The sequence below is a fragment of the Arachis ipaensis genome, chromosome B2 (assembly GCF_059453495.1).
Source record: "Arachis ipaensis isolate K30076 ecotype BB chromosome B2, ASM5945349v1, whole genome shotgun sequence".
NCBI classification, from domain to species: Eukaryota; Viridiplantae; Streptophyta; class Magnoliopsida; order Fabales; family Fabaceae; genus Arachis; species Arachis ipaensis.
Genome location: NC_142437.1, coordinates 7,567,722 through 7,579,747, shown reverse-complemented (window position 1 = coordinate 7,579,747; position 12,026 = coordinate 7,567,722).

Genomic DNA, 12,026 nt, shown 5'->3' with positions numbered 1-12,026 from the left:
CAAGACACTGAGAACAAGACATTCAAGGACAGAGACACAAATTTTTGTGTTCTTGTATTCTATTTGGTGATAAACAACAAATTATAAAAATTTAATTTATTCTCATTTTTTTCATTTAAAAAATTTGAGATGAAAAATATAATAACAAAAAATATAATCATGAAAAATTAATAAAAATAATGAAAGAAAAAATAAAAAATAAGTTGTGTCTCTTGTTAGTGTCTCCGTGTCCTTCCTGTCAGGATGGACACAAAATATACTAATTTAGTGTCTCTGGACACATTGTTTCTGTCCATGTCTTTTCTACCAAACACAATTCTGTATTTCTATATCTCTATTTTAGTGTCCTGTCTCTATAAACAAACGCAATCTTAGAGTCGGAGTTTTGTTTAGACAATGAGAGTATATGATTCTCCTAAGATTTTATTAAAAAAAACTTAATAATTCTACTTTAAAAAGAAGAAAGTAATTTAGTTGGTTGAGGATTTGAGATTCTATGCTCTCAATTCTCTCTAACCATGTTCGACATTCAATTTCACTATTCATTCAATGTTTTTTATTTTTATTTTTATTTTTTTTCAGAGTAAGGCTCAGAAAATTCAGCTCAAACACAAAACAACAAGACTAAATGAATAGAATTATAAGTTTTTCTCCCTCACCTAAACTAATAAGTAATATCTCTACCTGAATAACAAAAATAAATAAATAAATAAATAAATAAATAAATAATAACTCTACCATGCACACAATTACCTCAAATTTTTTACTTTGAACATAATGAAATCTAATATCATTGTAATAATTAAAAGACAGTATCATTATAATAGTTAGGGCTCACACAACTTAAACAAAACCAATTAAAAGAAATACAGAAACCAACTGAAAATCCTAGAAAGAAAAATAAGAATCACTGCAAATTCAGAAGAAAAATTAGGTATATTCATTTATTTAATTTAGTGATATCTTATATTTTATTAATTTTTAATTTACTTTTTTATAGTCCAAATGAGTTTTTGAATATAATTATATAATTTTTACGTTAAAATTTTTTGCCGCCTTCAAAAGTTTCCTTCAAATTCCGCCACTGACGTACACTCTATTAAACTTTAATTTGACTATATATATATTGCTATTTGCTTACGTTTCCCATTTTTATCTTCATGATGCAAAATGCTATAGTCCTAATTTCTTAATATATATGAAAATCACACACACCCCCAACGTATACTCAGTCTCTATTATTAGTGGTATACGAGGGTTTCATTTGAAGGCGAAAAAAAAAACACGTTATAAAAGATCACATAAAAATGAAGTACATAAATAATAAATATCTGATTTTCTGGTTGAAATGAATGGAAATAAATGTTATCCGATTTTGCATGACCAAAAAGTTGTGTCACTAAGTTATTGTCCTTACAAAATGTCAAGGGTCATGTTTTATTATTAAGAAGTTTGTTTGATTTGTTTCCTTTTATTGGTTGGACCCAGCTTTTTAATTCTCCAAGAGTCAAATTTCATGAACCTTGCATTTGGTATTTGATTTGCATGTGACTACCCGAAGTGATGGATTGAACTGCAAAAATGGTTAAACAAGTGATGAGCCTGAATTTCCTCCATATATATGCAATAACTTTATCAAAACTTGGAACTAAAAAAAGGTGAATACCATAATTTTTTAAAAGACTACCAGATTTTTAAGAAAAAAATTATCCATTTTAATCTCTAATACTTAACTTCCTGAGGTTGGTTAATTTTTCTGTCAACTATCTCTCTCCAAAATATACTTATGTAGAGTAAATCCCCGTAATGGTTTCCGAGATTGACGCCGTGCATTAAAATCGTCCCTGAGATTCCAATTGCACTAATTACGTTCCTGAGATTGAAAAAATTGCACCATAGTAATTCCTGTCCCGTTTTTCATTAACGACGCGCTGACGTTGTTTGATGACGTGGACATTTGGTGACATGTGTCACCTCATGATTTAGCCACGTGTAATGGTATGATGACGTGGATGAGTATGCCACGTGTCACAGTGCTATTTTGCCACATGTCAGATTATGCCACGTGTCGCAATGCTATTTGTCCACATGTCATTCATTATGTCATCATTACATGTGCACCAAATTGGTCCTTTACTTTGCATCAAATGACTCATTTTAGTCCATTCAATTGAATATCATGCACCAAATTAGTCCTTTCATCAGTTTTATCTCAATTTTTTTATAAATTTAAAATTCTCAATATTTTTTTATACACTAATTTTAATTATATTTTTTATTATACATATTTTATAATAAATTTTTTAATTAATAATGTTAACTTGTATCATTAGAGTACATGTTAACGTAACTAAAACCAAAATTTTATTATTGCCTCTTGTGTTTATTTGTATCTGTTTTAATACAGTTCAAGTCATGGTTACATTATAATATGTACTTATATTGATTAATAGTGTAATATATGAAAAAGTCACCTAACTAAAGTTATAGATAAAATGAATTATTATAATCGACAGTATAAATCTATCTTATTAATTTAGTGAGAAGTTAATTATATGAGAAATCGGATATTCTTAAAATGGATGGAATAATAAATTTATATTAGTTAATAAGTGCCTTATCAAGTATTCCTAAAATATTTATTAAAGTGTTAAATATTAAAAAAATTGTATTAAGGAATATTATTATACTCTTAACTTACACTCTTTATTAAATCAATATCAATATGTCACATAATTCTTTTAATACAATATTTTAGAAAAAATTGTATAATTAAAACTAATATTTTGAAAATATTTTATAAAAATACTTCTATTTAAATAACTTGTGAAAAGATAAAATTAAAATTAGTGTATTCAAATATATAATGAGAATTTTAAATTTATAAAAAAATAAGAAAAAAGTGATAAAGGAAATAATTTGGTGCACGGCATTCAGTTTCAGGGACTAAAATGAGTCATTTGATGTAAAATAAGAGACTAATTTGGTGCACATGTAACGATGACATAGTGGATAACACGTGGACAAATAGCATTGCAACACGTGGCATAATCTGACACGTGGCAAAATAGTATTGTGACACGTGACATACTCATCCACGTCAGCATGCCACGTGTCATTGACCGACACGTCATCATACCGTTGCACGTGGTCAAATCATGAGGTGACACGTGTCACCAAATATCCACGTCATCAAGTCACGTCAGTGCGTCGTTAATGGAAAACGAGTCAGGGACTACTATGGTGCAATTTTTCCAATCTTAGGGACGTAATTGGTGTAATTGGGATCTCAGGAACGATTTTAGTGCACGACGTCAATCTCGGAGACCACTGGGGATTTACTCTACTTATGTGATTCGTTAATCACTAATATATTCTCCATTTAATTTTTATAAGTAAAAATAATTTAAAAATTATTAATATTTTTTAATTTTATATAATAAATTTAGTCAATGTATTTAAAAAAAACAAAAAAATAAAAAAAACTAACAATTACTTTTAAAAAGCAATGAGACTCCTGACAAAATAGAATTTATCAATTCTAATTGATTTTTAATGGATAATAAATTAATAGTTTAACATGCTACGTAGGCTTATTCTATTAATATAGAAAAAAATATTGACAAAAAGACTAAACAATCTCACAAAAATAAAATTTAAGGGATAAACAGAATATTTTTTATTAAGATCTCGTTGTCTTTCGAAATAATTATCAAAAACTATTTAAAGTTTTTTTCATCAACTAAAAAATTTAGATACGAATCTAATTTGGTGTAGTATTATTAAATTTGGATCTTTTAGTGAAATACAAAAATATGAGTCTTAGATTTTTCGCAATTTGTGAGAAGCTAAGGTTTTCTTTTTCTTCTCAATTTGTTAGAAACCTTTTGAAAAATGGACCAATTTAGTCACATAGTATAGCATTAGACTTTGCAGAACATCTATATTAGCATAAACCGCTCTCCAAATAAATCTCATTTTAATCATATTACGTATATAAAAAAGATTAACAACTAAATTAACACACATATGAAATATACAATCCCACTAGCGAATTAATAAAGAATATAGCCAACTAGCAATTAATTTTTTTTAGAAAAACTATAAATTTAAATTATCACGAAAAACATTCAAAATCTAATAAAAAATATTTAAAATTTTAAAAATATATCTAACCACAATAATAATAAATAATTTAAAAATTCTAAAATTATTTCTAAAATCATTTTAAAAATTTCAAAATTCATTTTAAAAATTTAAGATCATCTTAAAAATTTCTAATAAAAAATATCTTAAACGTAACAAAAAGAAGCATATCTAAAAAAAGAATATCCAAAATAATTTTAAAAATTCTAAAACTTAACAAAATGAGACATCCAAAAATATTAGAAAAAGAACTTTCGAAAACTAAAAAAAAAGAAACTTCTAAAATTATTTTAAAAAAAATCTAAAATCCAAAACAAAGAAACATTCAAAACATAAGAAAAAAAACATACAAAACTTAGGAAAAAGAATAATTCAATACCAATCAGAGAAGCAAAAAACATTCGAAACTTAACAAGACCTAGCAAAAAAGAGATATTAAAAAACTTTTTAAAATTTTTTTGGAGAGAACATCAATTCAAATTATCACGATAAACATCCAAAACCTAATGAAAAATCCAAAATCTAAAAAACATCTAAAAATATTTTTAAAATTTATTTTTAAAATTATTTTAAAAATTGTAAAATTGCAAAATTCATTTTAAAAATGAGTAAAGTATCAAAATGGTATCTGAAATATTTTGGTGCTGACAAAAAGAATCCTGAAAGATAAAATAACTTCTAAAAAATTTTAAAATTTGACAAAAATACCCAAACATAAAAGCATGACGTCACAGTGAACGAAAAATGCTGACCTGTCAATCGAAAGTGCTGAGAGAGAACCCTAAACCCTAATTTTTCTAAATCACATCCTTTACTTTCTTCGTCACCATCACCATTTCCACCCTTTCTCTTACACCTTCGCCATCACCAGCGGTACCACCACCACTGTTGCAACAACAAGAACCTTTAACACCTCACCATGGATGAACAACAGAATATAGAACATGCTTTCTCATAGGGCTCATCGATCGCATCCTCACTTTCTTCCTTAGAGGCTCATCGATCGCATTCTCGCCTTCTTCCTTTCCCTCGCTTTCTTCCAAGCTCATTCTATATGTAAGAGATGGTGCACCCTTCTCTTCAACAACTCTTTTTTTGAATTGTACCTTCAAGTCTCACCTAAACGCCACGAGTTCATCTTCTTTAACCACAAAACCCGCAAAAGCTACATCTACAAGAACAACAACAACAATGATGCCACTGCCACTTTCACCAACCACGACAACAAGGGTTCACCGATCTCATAGAAGATCTTCTCTTGGAGGAGCAAGCAATCATTGATTCTATGGAGCAAGACTGCCTTGCAAAGGTACGAAGAGGATTTTGGATTGGAAAAAGGAGGGAAGCCATTGAAGCTCTCATGGTAGATGATGAATGAATGGTTATGAACAGGATCTTGGATTGGAAGAAAAGGAAGAAAATGACATCGGAGCTCTCTGTCGCCATCACTAAAGTTTTTTCGATTGACAGGTCAGCGTTTTTCGTTCACTGTAACGTCATGCTTTTTCACATTTGGGTGTTTTTCTCAAATTTTAAAATTTTTCAGGGGTTATTTTGCCTATCGCGTTTTTTAAGGTCTTTTTGTCAGCACTAAAATTTTTTGAGTACCATTTTGGTAGTTTATCCTTTTAAAAATTTCAATCTTTTTTAAAAAATTCAAGACTTAACAAAATGAGAACCCCAATATTATTAGAAAAGAAAAGTCCGAAAACTAAGAAAAGAAACATATAAAACTATAAAAAAAAATCCAAAATCTAAGACAAAAAAAAATCCAAAACGAAGATGAAGAAAGGCGTCACGGTAGCGATAGACGCGGGGAGAAGAAGAAAAAGCGGCAACAGACGCGAGACGAAAAAGAAGAAAAAGGAGGAAGAAGAAGAAAGTGAGTGCCGACGACTTGCAACTCGCATGGATTAAGGAGGAGAGGCAGCTGCGACTTGCGCGGTGACGATGACGAGGTAGGGGATGTCACTGAGTGGACGGCACAAGCGTCTTCCTTGCTATTTCTTCCTTCGTGAGCACCCCTGCGTGAACAACGGTAAAAGCGATAGCTGCAGTTGATTCCGTCTTGGAGGAGGGACGACAGATCTCCAAACGACGCAGTGGCACTTTTTTTCCTTCGTGAGGGCTCTTACGTCAATGGTGGTGGCTGCGGCAGACTGCAACGAGGATGACGGGTGACGGAACTCTGGAGGGTGCGGCGACGACGCAATGGCGGCACAACAAACGATCCCATGGAGGACTTAGGATAATGGATGGGTGGCACAGCATGGGGCTTAGGGGAGAGAGATTAGGGTTGGTGCAGTTATTTTATTCATTGTATACTCTAAATGTATGTGTAGGTAAAATTAAGTTCAAATTTTTTGTGTTTTTTATATTTTTTTGTGAATTATTTTTATTCTAGTTGGCTCGACTACTAGTTGATTCCTAGACTTTTTTTTAAAATATGTATTAAAATATAAAATACTAAAATACATATTAAAAATAAATTAAACAATATAAATATATAATAACAATTTGGTGGTTATTTTTATGTGCAAACAACAATTTTATTTCCTTTACACACCCACTGTGTAGTTGACCCGGCTTGTGGGCTTTTAACTCTTTCTTTTGTGGTTGGTATATTTTGGTGACACTCTTTTTGGTTGCTTTGTTTAGCAACCCATTAAAACAAAACACAATGAGTAGTTCCTAAGCTTTTGGGTCTGGCCCTGAGGCTTATTATTTTGTGTCACACTTGTTTGCATCTGTCCTAACTTCTTGCTGCTCGATTTCTTTGAACTGTTTTGTAGATGCGTGGACCCAATCCACAACCGATTTCTTTACGTCGTCTTTTTCCAAGTTATTTTGTAGTTTTTAACGCCGTCATGTCGGTTTTTCTCAGTTATCTTTAGTAATCCATTTTTTAGTTGGACCTTGGTGAGTCTCTTTTATGGATTACTTTTTGTAACTTTGTAGCTTAGTTTGGCCGACTTCATCATGCCAGTTCTTTCTAAGTTATTTTTAGTAATCCTTTTTTGGACATTGGTCAGGTCTCTTTCAGGAATTACTTTTATAACTTGTTTGTAGGGGACCGACTTCGTTAGGTCGATCTCTTCTAAGTTATTTTTGTAATCCTCTTTCTTGGACCTTTGTTAGGTCTCTTTCAGGGATTACTTCTATAAATTTTTTGCTGTAGGAGACCGACTTCGTTAGGTCGATCTCTTCTAAGTTATTTTTGTAATCCTCTTTCTTGGACCTTTGTCAGGTCTCTTTCAGGGATTACTTTTATAACTTTTTTGCTGTAGGAGACCGACTTCGTTAGGTCGATCTCTTCTAAGTTATTTTTGTAATCCTCTTTCTTGGACCATTGTCAGGTCTCTTTCAGGGATTACTTCTATAACTTTTTTGCTATAGGAGACCGACTTCGTTAGGTCGATCTCTTCTAAGTTATTTTTGTAATCCTCTTTCTTGGACCTTTATCAGGTCTCTTTCAGGGATTACTTCTATAACTTTTTTGCTATAGGAGACCGACTTCGTTAGGTCGATCTCTTCCTAAGTTATTTTTGTAGTCCTCTTTCTTGGACCTTTGTTAGGTCTCTTTCAGGGACTACTTTTATAACTTTTTCATTTTGGGCTGACTTTCTCATGTCGGGCCCTTCTAAGTTAAAGTAATCCTTTTTAATAGGGTTGGCCAGACCTCTTTCCAGGGTTTACTTATAGAAAGTGGTTGTCATCTCTAGATCGTCTTTTGGGTGAATCGCATTTTCACCTTTATCGGACGGTTATCTTTATCATGATCGCGCAGTGAAATTGTTTTTCACTTTCTGCCGATCTGTTGCTTTATAATCGGACAATGAATGCTTCAGATTAATACGTCTTGAAATCTTGTAGAATATCTAAAATATATTTTATTCAAAGAAAAGTGCAAATATATACATGTGGGAATTTTTCATCCCTTTAAGTCGGATATTGTCTTAGTCTCAACTTGGTGCCTCATTAAAAAATCTTTTCAGGAAAAAGAGTGCATCCAATAATGAGATCTTTTACCTTTTCTAACTGTAGTACCTCCTTAGGTTGCAGGCGTGCCATGATCTGGGAAGCTCTCATCCATCGAGTTCGGACAGTCTGTAGTAGCCCTTCCCAAGTACTTCTACAACTCGGTAGGGTCCTTTCCAGTTTGCTGCCAGCTTTCCTTCTCCTGGTCGAGTTGTTCCAATATCATTTCGGATTAGGATGAGATCATTCTCCGCGAAACTTCTTGGAACTACCCTTTGATTATATCTGGAAGCCATTCGACGCTTTAGTGCTTCTTCCCTGATCCGAGCTCTTTCTTGGATTTCAGGTAGTAGGTCGAGCTCTTCCCTCTGAAGTTGGGAGTTTGCTCCCTCATTGTAATGAACCACTCTAGGCGATCCTTCCTCGATCTCTACTGGGATCATTGCTTCTATTCCATATGCTAACCGGAAGGGGGATTCCTTCGTGGTGGAATGTGGCGTCGTTCGATATGCCCATAGGACCTGTGGAAGCTCTTCTGCCCAAGCTCCCTTTGCATCTTGTAATCTCCATTTTAACCCGGCCAATATGACTTTGTTGGCAGCTTCGGCCTGTCCATTGGCTTGTGGGTGTTCAACGGAGGTGTACTGGTGCTTTATATTCAAGTCGGCTACTAGTTTTCTGAAGCCTGCATCTGTGAATTGAGTGCCATTGTCTGTGGTTATTGAATATGGAACCCCAAACCTTATGACAATGTTTCTATATAGGAATTTCCGGCTTTTTTGAGTGGTGGCGTTGGCTAGGGGCTCTGCCTCAATCCACTTTGTGAAATAGTCTACCCCTACTATGAGAAATTTAACTTGTCCTGACCCCTGGGGGAAGGGGCCGAGAAGATCGAGTTCCCATCTTGCAAACGGCCAAGGCGAAGTTACGCTAATGAGCTCTTCTGGCGGGGCGATGTGAAAGTTGGCATGTTTCTGACATGGTGGGCATGTCTTTACAAATTATGTAGCTTCTTTCTGTAGAGTCGGCCAATAAAATCCCGCTCGGAGTACTTTTTTGGCGAGAGCTCGTGCTCCGAGATGATTGCCACAAATGCCGCCGTGTACTTATTCTAGCACTTCCTTTGTGTTGGAGGTTGGCACGCATTTTAGTAATGGTATTGAGATCCCTCTTTTGTACATGATGTTGTTTATGATGGTGTAGTACTGTGCCTCCCTTTTTAACCTCTTTGCCTCCTTTTCTTCTGTGGGGAGTGTTCCTGCTTTGAGGTAGTTGCTTATGGGGGTCATCCATCCTTGGTCCTGGCTTGTTATGGCTAGGACTTTTCCCTCTTCCAAGATTGACGGGTTCTGTAATATTTCCTGGATGAGGCTTCTATTGTTGCCCTCTGGTTTGGTGCTGGCTAGTTTCGAGAGTGCGTCAGCTCGGGCATTTTATTCGCGGGATATGTGGCATATCTTATATTCCCCGAGTTGTCTGAGATGTTCCTTGGTTTTATCCAAATACTTTTTCATGGTGGAATCTTTGGCTTGATAGCTCCCTGTTATTTGTGATGTGACCACTTGTGAATCGCTGTAAATGTTGAGTTTTTGAGCTTCAACCTCTTTAGCCAGCTTCAAACCAGCTAATAACGCTTCATATTCTGCTTGGTTATTTGAGGCCGGGAACCCGAACTTGAGGGAGAGCTCAACTTGGGTTCCTTGGTTGCTTTCTATTATCACGCCTGTGCCGCTTCCAGTTTTATTTGAAGAACCGTCCACATAGAGATTCCATTCCGTGGGGGTTTCCAGGGCATCTGTGAATTCTGCGATAAAGTCGGCCAGATACTGTGATTTGATGGCCGTCCGAGCTTTATATTGAAGGTCGAACTCTGATAACTCGACTGCCCATTGTAAAATTCTGCCTGCTAAATCTGTTTTCTGCAATATTTTTTTTATGGGCTGGTTAGTTCGAACCTTAATGGTGTGAGCCTGGAAGTACGGGCGAAGTCGTCGAGATGTTAGAATGAGAGTATAGGCAAACTTTTCTATTTTCTGGTAGTTCAGCTCGGATCCCTGTAGCGCTTTGCTAATGAAGTAGACGGGTTGTTGCCCATTTTCGTCTTCTCTGACTAGTGCTGAGGCTATTGCCCGGCTTCCTACTGCGAGATATAATATGAGCGGTTCTCCTTCTCGTGGTCGAGATAGGATAGGTGGTCGTCCTAAGAACTCCTTGAAGTCTTGGAAGGCTTGTTCACATTCTGTCGTCCATTCGAACTGCGTTCCCTTCCTTAAAGTAGCATAGAAGGGGAGAGATCTTATCGCTGCTCCTGCTAAGAATCGGGATAGGGCGGCCAATCTCCCGTTGAGTTGCTGTACTTCTTTGACACAGGTAGGGCTCTTCATGTTGAGTATGGCTTGACATTTATCCGTGTTTGCTTCAATTCCTCTTTGTGTGAGCATGAAACCTAAGAACTTGCCTGCTTCTACTGCAAATGTGCATTTTGCGAGATTGAGTCGCATGTCGTGCTTCCTTATAGTGTCGAATACTTGAGCCAGGTCGGACAATAACGTATCTTCACTTTGTGTCTTTATCAACATGTCGTCCACATAGACTTCCATGATTGTTCCGATGTGATCTGAGAAGACTTTATTCATTAGCCTTTGATAAGTAGCTCCCGCGTTCTTGAGACCGAAAGGCATCACGATGTAGCAGTAATTTGCTTTCGTCGTTAAAAACGAGGTTTTTTCTTGATCTGGTGGATACATGGGGATTTGGTTGTATCCCGAGTATGCGTCCATAAATGAGAGGTATCTATATCCGGAGGAAGCATCTACTAGAGCGTCGATACTTGGGAGTGGGTAAGGATCTTTTGGGCAGGCTTTGTTGAGATCGGTGTAATCGGTGCACATTCGCCACTTCCCATTTAATTTTTTCACCAAGACGACGTTGGCTAGCCATAGTGGGTACTTGACTTCTCTTATGAATCCTGCCTCCAGTAGTGCTTGTACCTGTTCTTCCACAGCTTGGGATCGCTCTGGCCCAAGTTTTCTTCGTCTCTGCTGCACGGGCCGAGATCCTGAGTAGACCGCCAACTTGTGGCACATTAGCTTAGGGTCTATGCCTGGCATGTCTGCGGCTTTCCATGCGAAGAGATCGACATTATCTCGTAAGAATTGTATCAGTAATTCTTTTGAGTCTCCTCTTAGGATCGTGCCGATATTAGTCATTTTGTCCGAGGTGTCTCCGATCTGAACCTTCTCTATCTCACCTTCTGGCTGCGGACGGAGTTCTTCTCATCGCTGAACTCCGCCAAGCTCAATTGTATGAAACTCTTCTCCTCTGCCTCTGAGGTTTAGACTTTTGTTATAAAAGCGGTGTGCCATCTTTTGATCTACTTTTATCGTGGCTATCCCCTCTGCAGTTGGGAATTTCATGCATAGATGTGGAGTCGAGACTATTGCGCCGAGTTGATTGAGTGTTGTCCGACCTATTAGAGCATTGTAGGCTGAACTTACGTCGACCACAATGTAGTCTATTTTGAGGGTCCTGGATTGATTCCCTTTTCCGAAGGTTGTATGTAGTGATACGTATCCTAATGGTTGTACCGGGGTATCTCCTAGTCCGAACAGACTGTTCGGGTATGCTCTAAGTTCCTTTTCTTCTAAGCCGAGTTTGTCGAAGGCTGTTTTGAATAAGATGTCGGTAGAACTCCCTTGGTCTATTAATGTGCGGTGTAGATTGGCGTTTGCCAATATGATAGTAATGACCATGGGATCGTCGTGTCCTGAGATGATGCCGGATGCGTCCTCTTTAGTGAACGTTATTGCAGGGATGTCGGGTGCTTCCTCCTTTCCCTCGACATGATATACTTCTTTGAGATATCTCTTGCGAGATGATTTGGAGATCCCACCTCCTGCGAA